Raw genomic sequence first — 25,334 nt, forward strand, 5'->3', positions numbered from 1 at the left:
AGTCTAATCTAAGCAAACACTACAAAACACCGCATAAATCAATCTTTCTGAGTTAACATCCAAATAGGTAATCATGCTGAATATTGACACAAATGATCTATGTCAGTTATGAAGACAAGAGTGTTAACAAGACCTCATCTTCGAAGGTGTCCCTGAACATCACACTGCAGTCCGACCTAAAACTGTCCCCACAATACCAAGTCTGGAAGCACACTTTGTGACGTAGAAAACATACTCATCAACAAAAATCCTTTGTGATCCATGTCAACTCCGATTGGTGGTTCTAACAAATGGTGGATTCTTACCAAGGTAGCACTGGGGTAGCTGGCATTTTACACCTCAGTTTGTATTTGTTTGTAGCATAGGACACAAATGTCATAGAACAACAATCATCTACACTGATACCAAGGCCATGATCAAGTAGCAGTTAACACATAATGTAAAGGGTTATCTATATATTTATTCAAAACTAATCACACCAGAAGCAACTAAGGGAAAAGTCATACCTACCCTAATCTAACCTGACTACTCATTACCCACAACTGTCACTAACTAACCTAAGCTAAACTTACTCTTCACATATAACGAATCGTTCTAAACATCAAACCCCCACCCACCATTATGAGACAGGACACATGGAGGAAAACACATACTAACCTACCCTAAACAATCATATATTTTTTTGTTATTTTTTAAAATATTTTATATATATATATATATTTTTTTTTTTTCTTTCAAACACACAGGAACCCCAACATTGCCCGCCACCCACCCACCAACCCACGCAGTTAATAAGGAAAAGTAGAAAGAATCAGGACCCCCCACCCACCTCCCTAACACTAACTAAACTAACAACCTATACTAACCTAACACTAATCCCCCAAGCCCACTAATCATGATAACAAGGAAAGAGGAGGGAGGGGAGGGAATTATGTCCATAGAAAAAAGTTATTCCTAGAGGTTGGCCCTCCAGAGGGTCCGCCTGATCGATTTGACCTGCTTCTTGATGTAGCTGACATCCTGGCTAAGATTGTTCACCTTCCTTAGAACTCTGTCCATCTTATGTTCCAAAGCCAGGAATGCCGCAGGGTCGATTGTTGGTGCTGGTGCCGTTTGTGTCCCGGCTGAAGTGCTCTGTGGCCGTGTGGAGCCTAGCCCACTGGACTGTCCTGCAGCTGTAACACTGCTGGGGCCTGGGTGTGCTGCAGATGTAGGGACAACTGTCCCGGCTGTGGCTGGGGCCACCTGGGGAGAACCGGTGGTTGTGGTGGTGGTGGCTGTAGTGGGCAACCTTGGGCCACCCTGTGGTGAAGCCCACCATGCTCCGGAGGCCCGATCAGACTGGTATGTACAGGCCATCCTTCGGAACCCGACTGCACCTGCAGGATGTGTCTGTACCTCATGGCCCGCCTCTGAAATTCATGCTTCTGGGCGGGTGTCATGTTTGCAGCTGTGAAGACAAAGGGCAACTATTTACCATAGGAACTGCATTGTGTGGAATAGCACAAGTGGTCAATCTGACAATACATCTACTGTACTTGTAACAGCTCATATCACCATACAGATCATTGAAAGTCTCAGAGGAAGTAAATGGAAACCCTGCCTACAAAGGTCATCTCACACATAGCACATAAAAAATCTACATGATGGGTAACAACTGGCAATAACTTGTCATCAAAGTACTGACAGTTGCAGCTAACAATCATGCTGCACCTCCTCCGCCTATTGCCTGGACTACATTTGTAATGGGATTTGCTAGTACACTACTCATGTGCCATACCTGAGTGTGTACACTAGGTTCAAAGATTTTTTCAAATAGTCACAAGTATGTGTAACATACTGGTTGCTTCAGTCCTAGGTACCCTATTCACAAACCCATGCCTGTGTTGTTCCCCCCCCCTCAAACAAACAATTCCAAAATACATGCACACCCAGGAGTGTATAGAAAGCTCAACATGTTTTTGGCTCTACACACACACACCACCAGTAAGGGCTATCAACAAATTGGAGTCAGCTAAACCTTGTCCTATCCAAGGCCCACACATGTCAGAATGTACTGACCTAGGTCAACATCACATACTTCCAGTGAGGCATAATTTTCAACAGACACAGAGGAGCAAGAACACCCATGATCATGAATAACATGCACACCTAAGCCTTTGCACTCTAGTTCCACACACTTGTAGTACAACTTGTGGAAGTACATGCTCCCAGAAGGTCCAACCTACAGTGTAATCAGTACATCGGTTAATAGGGAAGCAGCAGTCTTCAGAAAAGCCATTTGCAGAAGCTATCTGGGAGAATGTCAGTCTGACATGCAGACTCAGTCCGAGACGAGTCCTAGTGCAACTCTTATTGTAACTAGTGTATTCCACATGACTCACCCCAGTTCTCATAGCGGGCCCCACAGGAATGGCCTACAAACCCAAGATCAGACAAATGGATAAGCATTGGTCAACTCAAAATATTCTAATAACTGAAATCCCACTAATGGAACAAGACTAATGATTGGGCAGTGCATCACACCTTGCAATGTGTTAAACACACAGGAGTCCATCATACATCACCAGCAAACACAAAACATAACACACATGTCAACACTCACTGTAGGTGTCGGGGTCTTCAAAACGAGCCACCTCTCCCACTGTGTACGGTGTAGGTCCACCTGTAAAGCATGGAAGGAAGAATATGCTCAGAATCAGTGCAGTGACAAACAATTTCAAATAAAAATACAATGTGTAAGCTGACATGGGTAATGAAACACTTTCAGACATGCTCATACTGCATGGAATATTTCATGGCCAACATTTACATAGGATGGGTCTTCTGCTACAGTTACACACACTTCTACACACATGCAGTGGCCCTGACTGTCATGTGGTGGCAAACATGCACCTCCATTAGTGAGCAGCAAGAATATTGGTGTGTATTCGTCCAATCATGTGCATCCAAGAGAGACATCCAAAGGCTGGTTACTTGAGAACTGCATGACCTGTCAAACAGCCTATGTGGTCATGACACATTTGTGACAGATAGGTACATGGTACAGAGGGGCAGGGTCTTTGGCAATACCTCATGTTGTAAAAGTTTCATAAATTGATGTGTCCCAACAATGGTGATTGGCACCAAACATAGATGTTTGTACCCTAGTCCATACCTTTGGACTGCCATCCCTAATCGGATTTTGGCACAAGAAACAAAAAATACCTGTCTAAGATGTTAGCTGAGGGCACCTGACTCCTTTCCAATTATGGTTCATGTTCAGATCTGGCATGTATCAATAAAATATGAAGGAGCACATTAATCCCTAACAGGCATAGCACTTCTGTGAACACTTTCCTTACACACTCACCAGACACACATGAGACATATTTCTGGGCCACATTGATATCATCAATTGACGTGAAGGCAGCACTCATTTTCTGCATCATGTAGGGTTTCTAATGTCAGTCTAGCTAAAGCGTCAACATATGTAGGTATGATGTTAGTACATCCATACTTCACTGGCAATTGTGACCTGTAGAGTCCTGATTGCCTCATTAATGTTTCGCTTGTCTGACACAAAGGCAGCACTAAATTACATTCAGCAACAAGCAACCTGTAAGTGTGCAAAACATGAGCTGCCTGACTGCTAGCATTTGTCATCCTTCACATAGTGCATCAATTACCCTGTATGTTTCCTCAGCATTACACACAGTCAGCTACCTATCTGGCATATTGTGTACCAATCATCTCATGTCACTACACAACTTTTAATTGTGCACATTTACATGATCTATACTCACCAACATGGCCACCAATCATGATTCCCAGGTCGTCCAGCAGATCTTGGTCCCTGGAGATCAGGTCAGCCCAGCGGTGCTTCAGTTGATGCTCATTGCGTTGGCTCCCATACAGATGCACCAAGTGATGGTGCACCTTCCCCCACCGGACTTTTCGGGCCTCAGTGTGATACCCCTGTATCACCCTACCCCCAGCCTCCAACATCAGAGGGAGGAAATGGCACACCAGCCATATGAAACCCCCAATTCCTCCTCACCCATCCTGGAAAGACGTGGCCTACAAGACATTTATGCACAGAAAAGGGAAAAATGTAGTGGTAAAAAAAGAAGAAAGGGGAAAATGGGGAAAGTTGGAGTAAGGATATACGAAGTAAACTTAACAAATAGAAGAGCCCAACTATCCCCTAAATAACAGTACCCACAACAGACTCCCACAGACAATAAATACATCACTGGACTGGACAAATATAAACAACACACACTCAGACAGTATTCTACAACAATATATTAATGACAAAACAACAAGTAAGATGGCACTCTGGATACAAAAGCACAAAATCACAGGACAACACTCTGCATACAGCCACACAGTCTAGGATAATCACAGACTGCAAAGTGAAAGTGAAAGTACACCCACTGTACAGAATCTGTAAACAGGATATCCTATTACATCACATCCTGCATAACATGGCCGCCGTTTTTTCCATTATGCGTCATATTTTCACGCATACAGCTTGTGCGTCATATTTTTTGACGCACAGGAGTGCAAATAATGCTGAATCCAAATATTTTTAAGAATTGGTAAATAATATTTGTTTGTGGCATAATTTACACTTCCAGAGGTGAAAATTAAGCCGCATCCAGATAATTTTTACCAATTATTAAACATATTTTGATTCAGCATTATTTGCACTCCTGTGCGTCAAAAAATATGACGCACAAGCTGTATGCGTGAAAATATGACGCATAATGACAAATATGTATTTTATATGTACAAATGAGTCATGAAATTTTCCTTTACCAAACGGTGCTAAATGATAAATACTGGGGTTAGCGAAAGCAAATGTGCCTTACAGGATGTATGGAAGGTATTCACAGTGCAATAGTAATGATTGGCCAAAATGGAGATTACTCATAATTGCGCACACATGTAGGTAATTGACGATTGCTACTTTCCAAATATGAAAGAGCTAACAGGATGTCTTTATTAGCTAATTTGTGAGCACATGTATCAAGCTATTCCAAATTGCAAAATGGCCATTTAGGTAATGCAATTGACGCCTAAACAATTTTTGGGGGGTAATTATGAGTTAATGTAGCTAAAATATGTTTCACTATAGACATGTAGCGCACACATGCCCCTTAAGCATGTGTGTGCTTCACGTGTCTGTAAAAAGTGTTTAATTGGGGTGCAGCAGAGGGGGACTTAGGCCCCCAGCACCCTGGGATTTGCTGTTCCTGACTTGCAAATTAATCAATGGTTTTCCCAATTTCAGTAATGCTAAACCATTGGCAGCAGGCCCATAGATGCAAATTGAGTATGATTCTCTTTTTGCAAATCTGTAATACCATTTGCCCATTTGAAGTTTGCCCTATTTCTTCTTTAGAGAATTCTGACATACCATTTAGCATTGAGTTAATAGCAAATTCTCTAAGTTCCTTATGTCATAATTGCAAATAGGTTTTTGATGTATGTGGCCCTTTATGCATTACCTGGTTTAGTGGCATGTTTCAATCTTCATGCTAGGTTACAATTGGGACACTACTGTGATAGGCTGTTTGCAACCACTTGTTGACTGGATGGTACATGTACATGTGTGTGGTCCAATGTTGATCCTGTATCAACTGTTAAGGTGTATGTTGTCACTGTTACGTCCAGGTCTCATCATGAGTTAGTGGCAGCTAATCGTGTATCTAATGAGTATCCTTTGGAGCTAAATGTGAGTAAAGTCATTGAGGACATGGTAACCTACACGTGGATGGTCCCACCCTGTCACTGAAGACGTGTAATGAGACTTTCAACTGGGCAACCTTGGTGTGCTGAGTGAGAGAATGTCTCAGGTGTCAGGATCCGGCATGTGTCATTGCAACATTTGTACTCAAGTTGGCCCCTGTGGATGGAAATGCATCTGGAAACATCATAGCCTCTGCGCAGAATAATATGGCTGGTATTCACCACACACGAGCTATCTCTATTATTTGGACAATTTTACTCAGTGTGTGAACTGTCAGGGTCCTCAAATGTGTCGACTTTCATGGACATTATCTGAGGTTGCTGGTTCTGCTGGAGGCCACCTACACCATCAAAGGCTATGGCCCAGGTACACTGTCACACTTTGTAGTTTAGGCATTAATGAGGCACAGACAACGGATGGGCCATGATTTAGCTATTCAAGGGCACTGTAACAAATATGATACTAATAAAAGTCAGATGATGCAACACAATGTATTTGAGTATACATTGATGAGGCAAATGACAAATTAGCCTCTGAGGAAAGAGAGGTTTTGAACAGCAAGTGTGGTCCATATGTGGCCACCGGGTATCTTTAGGGTGACCCACGGACAGGTGCCAGTCAGGCTGCCAGGATGCAGGGTCAATCAGGATCCAGCTCTTTCACAATTGACATGATCAGTGGTCTGACTAAGACTGGTCAGAGGGAGCAGTAGACAGTTGACATGTCAAACTTTGTATGTCCTGTGTTGTTCTGAAGGTGACACATGAACCCAGATACAGTGTTATTCAGCAACATTAGTAGCAATGCTTAACGGTGTAATTGTCAAAATGACTACATCTATGCTGTAGGAGGCATCAGCAGGACAGTGCATGTAAATTTGGGTGGTGTGCATGGAGGTGATCACTGGTGTGGCCTCCATCAGTGTCTCACAAGTCCTGTCGGATGAGAATTGCTTTCAAATGGCCTACAGTACCTTTCACACGGGAAGCAATCTACAGGTGATACCAGGCCTTAAAAACTCCAAGCCAGAGTATTATTTGAGCTGACTTCCTTGCAGTCAGATAGTACTATGACAATGGTATTCCATAGGAAAGGGTGTGGCACACTGGATGACTCTTGTTAGTGTGTGTAGGTACACATATTTGTATTCCAGGGACCTCTTCAGACAGGTGGGGTGTGACCAGGTGCTTGGGTGTGTCATGTTTTTAGAAAAGGGCTGACATGTAGATGGGATGTGATGTGCTGGATGCTTGTCATATGTGTGGCACTTGTGCTGTGTATGTTCTGCTTATGTGTAACTCTAGTGACATCTGGGGGCATATTTATACTCTGTTTGCGCCGAATGTGCGTCAAAATTTTTGACGCACAATCGGCGCAAACCCTGCCCCATATTTATACTTTGACGTCCGACCCCTGCGGGCGTCAAAGTTCCACCATGTGCGCCATTTTTTGGAAGGGGGAACCAGCCTTGCGTTAATTATATGCAAGGTAGGCGTTCCCTTCCAAAAAATTACTTTAAGGCCTGTGCCCCATATTTATACTCTGACGTCATTTTGACGCACAGGAGGGGGCAGGCCTTAAAAAACGGCGCACAGCCTGATGGGTGCCGTTTTTTAACGCCTGGGTCAGGGCAGGCGTTAAGGGACCTGTGGGCTCAGAAGGAGCCCAGAGGTGCCCTCCCATGCCCTCAGGGACACCCCCTGCCACCCTTGCCCACCCCAGGAGGACAGCCAGGGATGGAGGGACCCATCCCAGGGAAGTTGAGGTAAGTATTTTTTTGTGTTTTTTTTTGTGGCATAGGGGGGCCTGATTTGGGCCCCCCTACATGCCACTATGCCCAATGACCATGCCCAGGGGACATGTCAATGGAGGTTGGGCGTCAAAAACAATGGCGCAAATCGGGTTGAGGCCTGAATTTTGCCTCAGACCTGACTTGCCCCATTTTTTGGCACACAACCCCCATTTTCCCATACGCCGGCGCTGCCTGGTGTGAGTCACTTTTTTTTTACGCACACCAGTCCGCAGCGCCGGCTAATGTCATTCAATAAATAAGGCGCCCGCATGATGCGTTGGAATGGCGTTAGCCGGCGGTAAACTTTTTGACGCACAACTGCGTTGGCGCAGTTGTGCGTCAAAAAGTATAAATATGGCCATAGTCTTTGCAAAGATTGTATGTAGTTGGAATTACTGCTGCCAAGGGTCTGGTCATACATTCCTGTTCCTGATGCTAAAGCATGTCAACTGCCTGATGTATGAGGCCTGTTTTCCCCTAGTTGAGTGATGGTGTTTTAGTTGTGTGCCATATGCCGCGATGAACCATGTTTCCAACATGTATGTGTGTAATAGGTGTGGTCCTCAGCTATTGCTCTTCAAAGGTGAACTGTACAGGATGTCAGTCATTTACATTGTGTGTGTATGTGACCGTTGTATGATAGGCATCACATTTGTAGTGGTATTTTCTGTGTCCTGATTGTTATATCATCAATGCTTCATGAGGCGACACTCTTCTTCTGATATTTAGAGCTAAAGGTGTGCAGAAATGATTAGCCAGACCATGATGTGGTGTTTCTTATCAGTGTTTATTTACAATAGTTCATTAAGTGGTGATGGTGATAATATTTTTAAAAAATTGTTCACAATGTGTTGGCGCCTACGCACTCCAGCAGCTGTGTTTGGTTGTTCCCCCTCATGTTGCAGGGCAGCATCCTCCTCTTCCTCGTCTTCAGGCATGTATGGGTCTGGTTCCAGGAGGGGAATGTTCCTTTTGATGCAAATGTTGTGCAGGATGGAAAATTGTTAGTATGATCTTACAGACCATCTCGGGGGAATATAGTAGGCTACCCCAGTGATGTCGAGGCAGCAGAACCTTGACTTGAGGATGCCAAAGGTCCGCTTGACAATGCTGCGTGTCCTCTTATGGGCGTCGTTGTATGCACGCTCTGCAGCTGTACTCAGGTTGCCAAATAGTGTCATACCCCTGATCAGCTGAAAGAGAAAAAGAATGGGATCATGTTGATGTAGCTGGCACTATTGAAAAGACCTTTAATGGCAGTAGTTGTCTTGTGTTGTCTGTGACTCTTTTGTGTACTGACGTGACATCCTATACCATCTGCATTGTGTTGTTTCCTTGGCTGAGCAAGTGTTTGTCTGCTAACCGTTTGTCATCAGTACTTTTTGGGATTTTCAGTACAGTGTGCCCTTCTTAGCATTGTGACTTGTGATACAGGTGTCCGTGTGTCTTCACTGGGGGTGAGATGATAGTTCCATGTACATTTAAAATTGAAAGTGTTGTTAACACGTTCATATCAAAGTACCCCGGACATCCCATACCCTTAGACTTCTGCAATGTATTAATGTAAAGGCCATTGGGACACTTACAATTTGCAAAGTGACATTTCGGCAACCACACTCATTAATGTCTTAACATTAGGCTGCACAGTAAATTCCAATGTGTGACAGCTTCAATGGTGACTTAAGAAACATGGCTAGTGATGTCAGGACCTCAGTGTGTTCCTGTTGACATGTTGCTGTTGTGGTGTATGTGTTGTGTGTCCTAGAGGGTTGCTGTGCAGTGTGTATATATGTAGGTTTTTGTACTTACCAACAAGTAGTCCATTGCCATACCGTCCATCCTGGAAGTGTTGGTTGATGGTGCAGTGACGGAAGATGTAGGAGTCATGTACACTCCCAGGATATTTAGCCACAATGTTGGTGAACATTCCTTGGTGATCGACAATGGCCTGCACGTTGATTGAATGTGTGTGCTTCCTGTTGCAGTAGAGGTGTTCAGTTGCAGCAGATGGCACAAGGTGTACATGTGTGCAGTCGATTGCACCAAGGACGTGAGGGAAGCCACTGATTGCGTAGAACCCCTGTTTTGTTTCCTGCTGCTTCTGCAGTGTGTTAGGGAAGCAGATGTGGCGGGTGTCAGTCCAATGATGGCATCCAGTACTTTGGGCAGAAATGCGGAGAGTGATGGTTGTGATATTCCGCCTACCAGGGCACCAGTTGTTTGAAAAGAGACACTTGCCAGCATGTGAAGTACGGCAAGCAGCTTTGTTTCTGTTGGTATGGTGTGGCGTGTCACCAAAGTGGGGGCCAACTGCTGTTCGATATTTCGCAGCAGCTGCTGAATGGCCTGCCAGTTCAACCGGTACCTCTGTATGATGTCGTGTTCCCTGAGGCCCTGAAGGGTGGTTCTTGGGCGGAATATCCTCTCCTGCCTTCTGCGCTGCCTTTGGGGTCCCTGCTGGTGTTGTTAGAGCTGCTGTTGTTGCTGCTGGGCTCTGCCTCTGCGTGCATGCTGGATTAGAATGACCTACATGGCTCCCTGTTGCTGCTCTGCTGTTTGTTCTGTGTGTTCTGATTAAATACAGGTGTGTTTGCCCATTTTTAACGCCTGCCCTGACTCAGGCGTTATTTTTTGACGCAAATCGGGCTGTGCGTCATTTTCTGGCTCCGCCTCCCGGCCGTGCGTCATTTTTTCCCGAAAGCATAAATAGGACGCACGGCCGTTTAAGCCATTTTTTTTTACGGGAACGCCTACCTTGCATATAATTAACGCAGGGCGGGTTGCCGCATCCAAAAAATGACGCACACGGCGGGATTCTGCCGTCCGCTGGCTTGGGTGTCAAAGTTTAAATACGGGGCAATGTTTGCGCTGATTGTGCGTCAAACTTTTTGACGCACAATCGGCGCAAACGGAGTATAAATATGCCCCTTAGTAACTTTTCACCTAACATTCAGCAAGTGAAGGTTAGACATATAGGTGACTTATAAGTTACTTAAGTGCAGTGAAAATGGCTGTCAAAATAACATGTGCATTATTTCACGCAGGCTGCAATGGCAGGCCTGTGCAAGGGTTTGTCTGAGCTCCCTATGGGTGGCAAAAGAAATGCTGCAGCCCATATGGATCTCCTGGAACCACAATGCTCTGGGTACTTAGGTACCATATACTAGGGACTTATAAGGGGGGGGGGCAAGTATGCCAATTGAAATTGGTAAATGTAGTCATTGGCCTACACTGACAAATTTAAAAGCAGAGAGAGCATAAGCACTGAGGTCCTGATTAGCAGAGCCTCAGTGACACAGTTAGGCACTACACAGGCATACACATTAGGCCACAAACTGGGCACTGGGGTCCTGGCTAGCAGGATCCCAGTGAGACAGGCAAAACACACTGATATATAGGATTTTATCTATGAGCACTTTGGTCCTGGCTGGCAGGATCTCAGTGACACAGTAAAAACACGCTGACACACACTCACAAACAGGCCAAAAGTGGGGGTAACCATGCTAGAAAGAGGCAACTTTCCTAAAATGTTCTCTTCTCTCTGTGACATATTTGGTTTCTCTTTCGCATTGCAAACCATTAAGAAGTGTTTTTTTTCTCGCAACCTTTGCACGTCTGTCGTATGGCTGGACACTTACCTTCAAGAGGAAATGAAAACCCACATCGAAAACATAACTTTTTTTCTTTGAAGACATCAAGTTGCGTGTTTACCCTTGTACATATGCTTGCTTTTCATGATTAAAGTCGATTCATTTTTTGCTGTTCCAGTTTCGGCTTCTTGCTGATCTCCTCTTTCATCAACTCTTGCAGGCAATACTATTTTCTCTAAACTGAGCATCTGTCTCAACATGCGTCTTCTTAAAGAGTCTGGAAGACAGCCATTGATGACTGAGACGTATGCCTTCTTCATCGTTCAATTCACTAAACTTGCAGTGTTTGATAAGCTGTTTGCTAAGCACATCAAGGGGCATATTTATACTCTGTTTGCGCCAAATGTGCGTCAAAAATTTTGACGCACAATCGGCGCAAACCCTGCCCCATATTTATACTTTGACGGCCGACCCCGCGGCATCAAAATTCCACCATGTGCGCCATTTTTAAAAACTGACAATGCACATCCATCTTTCTCATGTACGAAAAGTGCAAAAGGCTTCATGTAATCTGGAGTACCTAACACTGGTGCAGAACAAAGGGCTTGTCGTAGCTGCTGGAAAGCAGTCTCACATTCATCTGTCCATGGGAGGGGCATTGGAGTATCTTTAGTCAAAAGTGCTAGCAAAGGTTTGGCAATGTGTGAAAACCCTAATATCCATTGCCTACAAAAAGAAGTAAGACCAAGGAATGCATGAACATCTTTCTGAGTAGAGGGTACTGGTGTGTCTAAAATTGCTTGAATACGATCTGATGTAAGTGCACGGCCCTCCTTAGACAAAAGGTGACCTAAATAGGTTACCTTTGGTCTACAATATTGCAATTTCTTTCGTGACACTTTATGATGGTGTGAAGCAAGAAAAGAAAGTAAGGACAAAGTGCACTTTTCACATTGCTCCGGGGTATCAGCTGCCAACAAAATATCATCAACATATTGTATGAGAGCCACACCTTCAGGCAAAACAAAAGAATCAAGTTGTCGTTTTAACGCCTGACTATAAATACTTGGACTCTCTGTACAGCCTTGAGGAACTTTGCAAAATCTATATGATCGTTTATTCAAAGTAAAACCAAACAAATATCGTCTGTCAGGATGAATAGGGATTCAAAAGAAAGCATTCTTCAAGTCTATCACAGAGAACATAGTTGCTGTCGGGGGAACCAAAGTAAGGAGTGTTGTGATGTCAGATACCACAGGATATTGTGGTATCACAATCTTATTGACTTCTCGTAAATCAATAATGAATCGGTAAATCCTAGTATCAGTATCCTTTTTCAGAACAGGAAGAATCGGACTGTTACAAACATTATACAGAACTTCCTCGACAACTCCAACTGCAATAAGATCATGCACAATTCGTGTGAGTGCTTCTTCGCCCTCCTGTGAAATTTTGTATTGAGGCAAACGTGGCAATACAGCTCCCTCCTTGACACTAATATGTACTGGTGGAATAATCATTTGTCCCACATCAGTATCTGAAGTAGCCCACAAAGTACTAGGGAGTGAAGCTAATGCAACATCCTCTTTAACAAGACAAACTCTTTCCATCACAGGATGATTATCATTTAAAATAACACGCACCCCTTCAGGAGAGCATCGTATTGTAGCCCTGAAATACTTGAGCATATCAAGACCCACAATATTGTCTGGTGTATTTGGAGAAAGCAAAAATGGACACGGAGCAGTAAATTTATCAACATGGAATGCAAGTGGTTGTGACAATGGGTTAGGGGAAGGTGTTCCATCGAAACCTATCGATGTAATGGTTAAGCCAGACAGTAGAGCCCTTGGAATCAATTGTTTAGACAAGGCGCTACGAGTAGCTCCTGTATCAACCAGAAACTGATCAGTAAGACCCAAAACATGTGCTGTAACATAGGGACCCCTCTGATCTACTGGAACTTCAACTGATTCCTTACCCCATCCTAGGCAATCCTATGCATAAGCAGAATCTTGGAAATCAGGCTGCACATGGTCAGACATCTGGTATTGGTTCCGTCTATCAAAAGTGTTAAACCCATCCTGCCCTCGTGTATTAGCATCAACCCTAGCATGATCATTTGTGCTTCTTCTAGGTCCTGAATATCCTGAGCGATTTCTCATTTGTCCCCGACTACGTGAACACTGCTGAACACGTAGTGCTGGACAATCGGCAGCCCAATGCCCAAATTTCTTACAATACGTACACTGATCTTCAGACAAATTTGAACGAGTGTAAGAAGAACCATAAGATCCACGTCCACCTCTATCACTACCTCTAAAAGGCAGACCATAAGCTTGAGCCAACATAACCTTCGTCTTTAATTCTTTAATCTTTTTCTCCTCGCTACCTTTTGCTTCTAATTCCTGTCGTTCATAATACTGAGCCAGAGTCAAAAGCGAAACCGGAGTAGAGGTAGTCCATGAACTTTCACTAGCTTTTAGACGACTAGCTATTCCTGGTAACAGATTTGCAACATATTTATCGACGAACAAATGTCTGCCCGTATCATCTGATAATGACTGACCGCTAAAATCATGAAATGCTTCTTCAAAGCGTGTAAAGAAATCAGAGACCGATTCATCTGCCTTTTGTTTACAAGACGCTAAAACAGTCCAATCTATCTTTTTAGGGGGGAATAATCGTTTTCAACTTAACTAATATGGCTGCAGGAAGATCTAGAATCAACTGATATGGCTTTTTCGCAGGTTCCCTATCCCCGTCCATCTGTTCTATTTCTTTCCATGATGCCCCAAAAACTGTACGATCATCAATTTTACGAACAGTTCTCCACATATCTGGCGGTAATATCAATCCGAAAAATAAATCAATGTCAGCCAAAGTCATAGTACAAGAACTAATTGCTCCCTCAACTTCCTCATAAAAGGCGGCTGGATTTTTCCGCGGGTCAGGTAATGCTGTTTTAAGTGACATTACATCTGCCCTATTCCAAGGAGTATACACCCAATTATAAATAAAATAACCCTTAGCATCAACAGAAGTTTTATCATCATTTGTACCCAATCCTTTAGGAGGAACATACAAAGGTGCGGCCTCCCGCATTGGTTTCGCTTGAACTATCATAGTCTTATCTGTTTCAAAGATGGAAGCTTGCGCCCCTTTGGTCTGAGATGCTCGTGCAACTGCGTCCGCAGCCCTTTTCTCTTCTTGCAAACGGACTGCCACAATACATAATTTCATTAAATGCCTGATTGCATCAGCCACCTGGGAGAAAACAAAAAGACCATCACGCATTTGCTTATGATCAGCTGCTACATCATCGGGCTCTAACTCATCAGAATATTTCCGATATAGTTCAATAACTTCTGAGCCAAATGCCTCAGTAAAATATAGCTGCTCCTTTTCCGTCCACCCTTTCATGTTGTCTAAAAGTTCAGAAGCAGAAACAACGCTACGAATTGTTTTACGAGCAATAGATCTAAGCTCAGACGCACGGTCAGCAGGCAGCATAGAGCGACTGTCCCGCATCTTCTGTTGCTCCGAACTGGAGACTTTAGGTAACTCATGAGGGGCAGAAGGGACGACATACGGAGGTGGAGGGCGATCTAGTAACAATAAATCATCATGTGGTTTATTAAGGATAGGATAGAGAGGTTGCCTAACAGTGTATTGGCCAGTTACCTGTAGCTTACGTTCTTTCTCTTCTAGCTTCTTTAAGTCATTTATTTCTTTCTTTCTCATTTCCAATGCTTTCACATATACATTCTTCCGCTGCTCTTTCTCAAGCAAGGCTTGCTCACGCTTCACTCGTCCACGCGCTTCTTTCTCCCACATTTGTACACAGTCAAACATATCTTGCCTTGACTTTCGCTTACACATACATTGTTCCACATACTCAATCTTTCGCAAATCAAATGACCCATGCATAGGCCAACGTAATTCAGGATCAGCGCAGGTGTATTTATTCCATAATGTGCTGTACATTATAGAAGAAAGACCATGTTTAACATACATATCTCTATTTGGCGTCCCCTCTGGGGGTGCCGGTTGCGATTCTTCCAGTCTCAAATTGGTACCATTACAAAAGCAACACATCCTACGAAGTGCGCTAAAAACAGGCATGCCAAAAATAGTGCAGAATATGCAATATTATAATCAAAGTAGCACTTAAGGTGCCGTTCAAATCAAAATTAAATTGGAGAAAATTCTCCTCATTACCTGCCTATATAAATTGCAATTTATATATCAAATACAAAGAATACAAATTGACTAGTCACCCAAATCACGAGAGCCACAGTAAGTAGTGCTAAACTACATTACCAAACACAGGCATCAAAACCCACAGCAAGTGCAGTAAAACGGCTCTTACCAATCACAGGGTGTCCAGGTTCCAACTGCCAAGTTCTAAAATCGACCAAATGGTCACTGCATGACGAATGAACAAAAAGGATCTCAGTCGAGGACCGGCGACACCTGGATGGTCAAATCAGAAAGAAGGGAAAAACGCTGTGGTTGCCAAGACTCGGGTCTCCTCAAGCATTGATCGTCCGCAGCGAAATCCCAATCCTTCGTCGCGACCAATCCGTTGGGCATCCGAGTCGCCGATGAGTCCCTGTTCGGGCGCCAATTTGTTGAAGTAAGCCTCAGCAAGGCCTACTAGTGCAAGGGGTTCACCTTTCTCTGCACAAAGTCCTCAGACCATGTAGGAAGAAGTTGGCACAGAAACTGGAATAAAAGACAAAAGTTTATTAACCTCATGAGGTGGTACTACAGTTCAAACAGCACCCCAGGGTAATGTCTGAAGTAGCACACTGAACTGAGAGAGCATGGTCCTTTTATACCCACACAGGGGCTAAAAGGAGATGGTACAATTATGGAAACAAGACTTGTATACATGTAAGGTCATGTGGAAACTGCACAGTCGACAGGTAGGAGGAGCTAACAGTTTCCAAGGACTAACAGCTGCAGACCTTACTGAGCATGTGCGAAAGTAAGAGATGCTAAATATAACTTGTCACTAGGCAGATTTCAAGAGCAGTTAACAGAAAGGTAGGACAGAGCACATGGTGAGCACATGGCAGCATGTAGCAGAGAAAATGGCTGCCATGAATACAAAATGGATTCTGCAAAATGTTCACAATAGTTACTAAATACAAGATGTCTTCCGCTAATGCTTAATCTAATCACTGCTAAATTACAACATCCCCATTGCTTTCATACATGACCTACTGTGTGGAATGCTGAGTTGATAATGTAATAGAATGTTGGTGTGGAGTGAAAGTTAGGAGACCGCAACAGATGGGGGGAGGGGAAATGAAGTCCAGACACGGCATACTAAATTTTGCTGTAACCTAAGGGCCCTGTATGAAATAAAGAGCTGACCTCCTCACTGAGTGGCTCTAGACTCTTGCATGAATGCCCTGCCCCCAAGCTGTAATATTTTGGTGCAAGGATGGGATTCAAAACACCTGTGTGCATAGCAAAATGGTAAGCCTCATGTTCTGACCTGTTACAGAGTTCTGTGACTGCTATTTATTGTCTTTGGTTGTCTGCGTAGGTTTGGAGAGCTTACCAGGTAATGGTATGTGACTGTGTAAGGTGGATATGTTGGAGATGGAGTGATTGTGAATGATGGTCCCTGTTCTATTTGTTCAATTGAATAAGTGATCTTTTTTTATTTGGAAGGAAGCGAGGTGTGTGGTATCATGTGTGTCCCCCATTACCTTTATGTCTCAGCTGGTTTTTGGAATGGTGAGTGAATGGTTTAATAGAATGTTGGTGTATGAAGTTCTACTGTATTGTAGGTGAATACTTCTTTACCTGCTGACATGGTCTGGTGTCAATGGAGGAAAATCGGTGAACTGCTCTAGGGTTTGATTGTTATGTCAATAATTCTTCAGTACACGTCTATTGGAGGGCATCATCACTGTGCTTGGAGGACATCTCGTAATTTTTTATGCAGTTTCCAGACGGTGTGGTACTGGGTACAGATTACGTGCTTTCTTAGGCCTGGAACTTGATCAAATTGGTTTGACCAGCTAGGATGACTGGGTGTGGAGCAGGTTGGAGTGCAGGGCTGCACTTGTGTGTGTGTGCATGATGCACTGTGTCATTTTTGTGGGGAAGTATGTGCCGCTTATGGATGATGGACATTGTGTGAGAGTTTACTGTGCTGTGTAGTTTAGTAATATGAGGTGGATGCCTGGGTATATTGTGTACGAGTACAGTTGTGATAACAGATTTTATGTGAGAATGTGGGCAAGGGTGTTTTGAGTTCAGGTGATTGTTAGGCCTGACAGCCTTAGAGTGGCCTTCCCCAACTTCTTTCCTGCCCTCCTCATTTTTCTGACCATGTTTTTGCTCGCTTTAGGACTCTGTGCACTTTACCACTGCTATAGTGCTTGTGCTCTCTCCCCTAAACATGGTGTTATTGGTTCATAACCAATTGGCATATTTAATTTACTTGTAAGTCCCTAGTAAAATGTACTACATGTGTCCATGGCCTGGGAATTACATGCTACTAGTGGGCCTGCAGCACAGATTGTGCCACCCACATAAGAAGCCCTTTGATCAGGTCTCAGGCCTTCCATTACATGGCCTGTGTGTGCAGTTTACTGCCACTTCAACTTGGCATTTAAAACTACTTGCCAAGCCTGAAACTCCCCTTTGATTTCATATACCACTTATAAGTAGGCCTTAGGTAACCACAGGGCAGGGTGCTATGTAAGTAAAAGTTGGCATATGTACTTTTATGGTTTACTTGTTTTGGTACAATAAACTCCCAAATTTGTTTTTCACTACTGTGAGGACTAGTTTTCTCATAGGCCAGCATTGGAAATTTCGTAACATACTATTAGCTGTAATTCCTGGTCAGAAAGGAGTAGCTGGATCATGTTTCATATATTTAGAATGGTAATGCTAAATCCTCTTTAATGGCAAAGTTGGATTGAACATTACTTTTCTAGAAATGCCACTTTTAGAAATTGAAAAGAACAGATGATGGATGGAATGCTGAACAATGCAAACATTCACACCCAGTCTCAAAGATATGGGTTTCTTTCCATTGTTTTTTCGCCCACCATGCCACCGCAGTTTGTACCCAGCTATACGCAAATCAGTCAAGACGTGGGTCCCGTGCTCACTGTGCCGCTGGTTTCAAGCTAGCCTGGCTGATGAAGGGTGATACTCTGAAACCCATCCCAGGATGCTTGTTTCCGGTCCAGGGAGGACATGGCCTGGCAGTTAGGACTGGACTGTTCCCAGAGGGACACAGGGTCAAGACTGATTTACAAATGGCTGGGTCCAAACTTGGGTGGCATGGTGAGCAAAAGAACGATGGATTTCTCCAGGGGACTTCCCCTCACAACTTGTAGCCCCAGATGAAGGGCCTTGCACCTCTTCCAAATTTAGAAACCGGAGTCTGAGACGGGGAGAGACAGGAGAGGACCCCCCGTAGGCCCAGGGAGGGGGGACCCGCAACCACCGACTTCTATTAGCTACTCTTGACAAGACCAGGGATGGATGGTTTGTTGTAGGTTAACTTGTTTACTGTCATTTGTTTTTTTTTACACTGTTTCATTTACTGTACGTGCTGGCTACACTTACAACCTTGCATGATGATAAGTGTCCCTTAAAGTAGAGTATTCTACACATTGTGCATTTCTGCTAGACAGCCACAAACATGGGCAGGATGGGTGTGACAGAGAACTCCTTTACATTCACCCGTATTCTGGGCAGGAAGAGGGAGCTGACACTCACAACTGAATAGGCAATGTCTAACCCACAAAAGGGCTGATTACCCACTACTGATAGTCTGGTGCTAGGGCTAGGAAGAAAGGACCACTACCCTTAAAAGTCCCTTCTTTGAAGTTTCCCCAATTCAAAGGCACAACAGAGAATATGTATTGAGTCTCTGACCCCACCAAATCAGACACTTCTGGACCTACAACTGGACTCTGTCAGAATTCAGAATAACTGCAGTGCTGCAAAAAGGACTGTTACTCTGCTGGACTGCTGACCTGGAAGGATTGTTTTTCTGCTGAATAGTCATGCTGCCTGCTGCTTTCTGACCCTGCTGAGGGAGAGTTGGACTGTGCCTTGCCCCACAAGTGATCTCCAAGGGCTTCTTGGCATGCCTCATGTTGCTTGAGGCTCAGGGACCATCAAAGTCTCTATCCCTGCTCTTGTGCCTGGTTCCCTAGAAGTGGACCCAGAGAGTTGCAACACTGAAATCAATGCATCTCCTATGTGTAGCAGAACTGGTGTATCGACCTGGTTGCAGGAATAAAACTGGTGCACAGCTCTCAGAACTGCTGCATTGCCTTCAGAGCCTGATGCAACGGAACTGCGCTTTGCCGACACTGCAGTCTATTGAGATCAACGCATCCCTCGACTGTGTGGGCAAACCTGGTGCATCTCACTTTGGAACCAATGCATCTTTGCCCCAGTGCTGGTCTTCGGAGCTGATGCATCACCATCACTAGATGGGATAGATCAACGGATCCTAATCTTGCAAGGACCTGATCGATCCATCTTGCCACGCAGCTTGCTGCTGCGACCAGGAAAGGTACTGCGTGCATTCTGTAGCTGGCCTGCACTCCATTGCAGTCAGACCCAAATTTGACGTTGCTCTGGTCCAGCGTGACCTAAAGTAACCCTGGCATCCTTTGGTGTAGTTTCCCTGGACTTTTTGCTTTCTGACCTGTTTTGACTGTGTGCTGCACTTTATTGTGGGCTTTATGACTTTGTCCACTTTACTACTGCTAACCAGTGCTAAAGTGCATGTGCTGGGTGTCAAAAACATGGTAACACTGGCTTCTCCATCATTGGCATGTTTGATTTACTAATAAGTCCCTAGTCAAATGTACTATTTGTGCCCAAGACCTGTAAGTCAAATGCTACTAGTGGGCCTACAGGGCTGGTTGTGCCACACACTACGATAGTGTAGGAGGCTGGCCTGGCTTGTAGTGGGTACCAGAGGTACTTACACCTTGTGCCAGGTCCAGTTATCCCTTATTGGTGTAGAAGAGGTGTTTCTAGCAACTTAGGCTGATAGAAGGTAGCTATGGCAAAGCAGCTTAGGCTGAACTAGGAGACATGTAAAGCTCCTACTATACCACTGGTGTCATATGCACAATATCATAAGAAAACACAATACACAGAAGTACTAAAAATAAAGGTACTTTATTTTCATGACAATATGCCAAAAGTATCTCAGTGAGTACCCTCAGTATGAGGATAAGTTATAAACACAATATATATGTACACAAACCAAAATTATGCAGGTAATAGCAAGAAAAGTAATGCAAGCAATGTAAGGTTACAGTAGATTGCAATAGGAGCACATAGGTATAGGGGCAACACAAACCATATACTCCAAAAGTGGAATGCGAACCACGAATGGACCCCAAACCTATGTGAGCTTGTAGAGGGTCGCTGGGACTGTAAGAAAACAGTGAGGGTTAGAAAAATAGCCTATCCCAAGACCCTGAAAGGTAGGTGTAAAGTGCACCTACTACCCCCAGAGAGCACAGAAGTCGTGATAGGGGGATTCTGCAGGAAGAACACCAGCAATGCAGCAACAGTGGATTTCCAGACCTGAGTTACCTGTAAGACAAGGGGAGTAAGTCCAATAGTCGCGACAGTGTGGAGAGTGGGCAGGAGCCCAGGAAATGCCAGATGAGGGTGCAAGGAAGCTGCCACCTGTTGGAAGAAGCTTGGAGTTCTGCAAGAAATAATAGGACTAGGAACTTCCCCTTTGGGGGATGGATGTCCCACATCGCGATGAAGCTTGCTGAGGTGTTCCCACGCGGAAAGACCACAAACAAGCCTTGCTAGCTGCAAGGGTTGCGGTTAGGGTTTTTGGATGCTGCTGTGGCCCAGGAGGGACCAGGATGTCGCCACTTGGATGAGGACACAGAGGGGGCGCCCAGCAAGTCAGGGAGCCCTCCCAGAAGCAGGCAGCTCCCACAGAAGTACCTGAACAGGCACTTGGAAGAAGAGTGAACCGGAGTCCACTCAAAGTCACAAAAGGGAGTCCCACGACGCCGGAGGACAACTCAGAAGGTTGTGCACTGCAGGTTAGAGTGTCGGGGACCCAGGCATGGCTGTGCACACAGGAAATCCTGGAAGAATGCACAGGAGCCGGAGCGGCTGCAAATCACATGGTACCCAGCAGCGCAGTGTAGCGTGGGGAGGCAAGGACTTACCTCCACCAAACTTGGACTGAAGAGTCACTGGACTGTGGGAGTCACCTGGACAGAGTTGCTGAGCTCCAGGGGCCACGCTCGTCGTGCTGAGAGGGGACCCAGAGGACCAGTGATGCAGTCTTTTGGTGCCTGCGGTTGCAGGGGGAAGATTGTCGACCCACTGGAGATTTCTTCAGAGTTCCTGGTGCAGAGAGGATGCAGGCTACCCCCAGAGCATGCACCACCTGGAAACAGTCGAGAAAGCCGGCAGGATGAAGCGACACAAGGTTGCTAGTAGTCGTCTTGCTACTTTGTTGCGGTTTTGCAGGCGTCCTGAGCAGTCAGCGGTCGATCTTTTGGCAGAAGGTGAAGAGGGAGATGCAGAGGAACTCTGATGAGCTCTTGCATTCATTATCTGGTGAGATCCCCAAAGCATAGACCCTAAATAGCCAGAAAAGGAGGTTTGGCTACCTAGGAAAGAGGATTGGCTACCAAGAGAGGTAAGAGCCTATCAGAAGGAGCCTCTGACGTCACCTGCTGGCACTGGCCACTCAGAGCAGTCCAGTGGGCCACAGACACCTCTGTTTCCAAGATGCGAGAGGTCTGGGACACACAGGAGGAGCTCTGGGCACCTCCCCTGGGAGGTGCAGGTCAGGGGAGTGGTCACTCTCCTTTCCTTTGTCCAGTTTCGCGCCAGAGCAGGGCTAGGGGAACCCTGAACCAGTGTAGACTGGCTTATGCAGAGATGGGCACCATCTGTGCCCATCAAAGCATTTCCAGAGGCTGGGGGAGGCGGCTACTCCCCAGCCCTCACACCTATTTCCAAAGTGTTACACCCTCTCTCAGAGGAAGTCCTTTGTTCTGCCTTCCTGGGACAGGGCTGCCTGGACCCCAGGAGGGCAGAAACCTGTCTGAGGGGTTGGCCGCAGCTGCAGTGGAGACCCCGGAAAGGCAGTTTGGCAGTACCCTGGTTCTGTGCTAGAGACCTGGGGGATCATGGAATTGTCACCCATTGGGGTGACAATTCCATGATCTTAGACATGTTACATGGCCATATTCGGAGTTACCATTGTGACGCTGTACATAGGTAGTGACCTATGTACAGTGCACACGTGTAATGGTGTCCCCGCACTCACAAAGTCTGGGGAATTTGCCCTGAACGATGTGGGGGCACCTTGGCTAGTGCCAGGGTGCCCCCACACTAAGTAACTTTGCACCCAACCTTCACTAGGTGAAGGTTAGACATATAGGTGACTGATAAGTTACTTAAGTGCAGTGGCAAATGGCTGTGAAATAACATGGACGTTATTTCACTCAGGCTGCACTGGCAGGCCTGTGTAAGAATTGTCAGAGCTCCCTATGGGTGGCAAAAGAAATGCTGCAGCCCATAGGAATCTCCTAGAACCCCAATACCCTGGGTACCTCAGTACCATATACTAGGGAATTATATGGGTCTCCCAGTATGCCAATGTGAATTGGTAAATTTAGTCACTAGCCTGTTAGTGACAAATTTGGAAAGCAGAGAGAGCATAACCACTGAGGTTCTGGTTAGCAGAGCCTCAGTGAGACAGTTAGGCATCGCACAGGGAACACATTCAGAGCACATACTTAAGAGCACTGCCTGGCAGGGTCCCAGTGACACAGACTAAAACAACATATATACAGTGAAATATGGGGGAAACATGCCAGGCAAGATGGTACTTTCCTACAGATAGCCTTTCAAACATGACTCAGGCCTGCCATAGCCAAGCCTGTTTGTGCAGTTTAAACTGCCATTTCGACCCCAACCTTCCTTTTTATTACATTTTCAGACACCCAAAAGGTAGGCCCTGGTTAGCCCCAAGGGCAGGGTGCAGTGTATGTAAAAAGTTAGGCATGTACTTTTAAGTTTAACATGTTTAGGTAGTGAAAAACTCTTACATTCATTTTCAATATTACAAGGACTATGGCTCCCGTAGGTTAGTATGGGGATTGCCTTAAAACATCTTTTAAGTGTAATTTCCCACTGAGAAAAGATAGAAACATGGAGTTTGGTGTCTCTGGACTCGCAACAAAAACATATCTTTTGGTAAAGGTGTTTTTTTAAGTTGCTGGTCTGAAATTGCCACTTATGGAAAGTTGGCATTTTCTTACTTTAACCATTCTGTGCCTAGCCTGCCTCCAATCCGTGTCTGGTTTGTGTGGTCTGCATCTGTTCATTCCATCCAGACAACCATACAACACAGGACACTCCACTGCCCCTGCATTCCATTTGCATACCGATGGGTCTTCCTGGGCAGAAAGGGTGGAGGGGCTTTCCACCCTTCAAAGAGTAGTGACCTGACCCCACACATAGGACTGATAACCCTCCACAGACTTCATAGCAGACAGGCCTGGGCTAAAAGGAAACACAGGCACTTCAAAACCACTCTGAGGATCCCCCACTTCAAAGACACATATGGGTAGTACTGGGCCTCTGATACCATATAGAAGGAACACTTCTAGAGTGAGGACATTCTAACAGGAAGAAGGATCGTTGTGCTGTTTGCCCTGCTGTGTAGGCCTGCTGCCTGCTATACGCTTGGGAGTGAGGACTGAACCTAGCTCTCTACATCCTGCAATCTAAAGTTTCTCCAAGGGCCTGACTGAACTTGCATCTGTTTTGGAAGTCTCAAGGACATCAAAGACTTCACCTGCATCTTGCTACCAGCACCTGGCCTCATCTGCTTAGAGTCCTGCTCTGCCAAGTGGTGCCAAATCCATTACTGGGCCCTTGGAGGTGAGTGTGCTGCTGCCACAGAAGAACTGAGATGACACCAGGACGTCACTTGGAACCGACGCATCCCGCTGCACAAACGCCTCTTTACCACAGTCTGCACCGAAGCTGCGGATACCGCTCACCAACTGTGCAACACAACAACCCCAACTTACAACACAGCCCGGGCTTTGCCAACACAGCACCAACACATCGGAACCAGTACTCATTGCTTCTGGACAACGATGCATCAACAATGTTGCCCAATCAGGAAACAATGCATTGCCTGCAAGCGCGGCGCATCCCATCTTCAGGATCAACGCATCAACACAACAGAGGTAATGTCAGCAGGTCTGCGTGACTCCTGTACCCAGCCCACACTATATTAGTGTTGGACTGCCCTTTTGAATTTACCCTGTCCAGGGGACCCAGATAATTCCAGTTGGAGTAGGTATCTTCTAAGCACTGTATTTTGATTGCATCATTGAAAATTCATAACTTGACCTGTGCATGTTGGATTTTTATTGTTTTGGTCTTGTTTGACGCAAATAACTATTGGTTACTTTTCTAAACTGGTGTGGCATCCTTTTGTGGTGTTTTCACTGTGCTACTGTGTGTGTGCACAAATACTTTACAAATGACCTCTTTAGTTTAGCCTGACTGCTCTATGCCAAGCTACCAGAGGGTGAGCACAGGCAAACATTTATTGCTGCTTACTTGCCCTGGGTAGGACTGTGGTCCCTATTTAAACAGAGTGCAAACCTCTGAGAACTAAAGATCCAATTTCTAACAAAGCTCTAAGGGGCATATTTATACTCTGCACCGGATTTGTGTCGTTTTTTTTTACGCAAATCCGCTGCAAAGCTAACTCCATATTTATACTGTGACGCTAGACCCGTCTAGCGCCAAAGATCTTGGAGTTTGCGTAATTTTTTAGCATGGACACCTACCTTGCGTTAATGAGATGCAGGGTAGGCGTCTCCACGCCAAAAACGACTCTAAGGCATTTGCGCCTTATTTAAACTCCTGTGCAAAAATGACGCACGGGAGTGGGCGGGCCTTAATAAATGACGTCCAGCCACATATGTCCCCTGGGCATGGCCATTGGGCAAGGGGGCATGACTCCTGTCTTTGCAAAGACAGGAGTCATGTCAATGGAGGTTTGGCGTCAAAAAAAATGGCGCAAATCGGGTTGAGGCAAGAATTTTGCCTCAGACCTGACCATTTTTTGGCGCCCAAGCCCCATTTTCCCATACGCCGGCGCTGCCTGGTGTGTGTCATTTTTTTTGAC

The sequence above is a fragment of the Pleurodeles waltl genome, chromosome 2_1 (genome assembly GCF_031143425.1).
Source record: "Pleurodeles waltl isolate 20211129_DDA chromosome 2_1, aPleWal1.hap1.20221129, whole genome shotgun sequence".
NCBI classification, from domain to species: Eukaryota; Metazoa; Chordata; class Amphibia; order Caudata; family Salamandridae; genus Pleurodeles; species Pleurodeles waltl.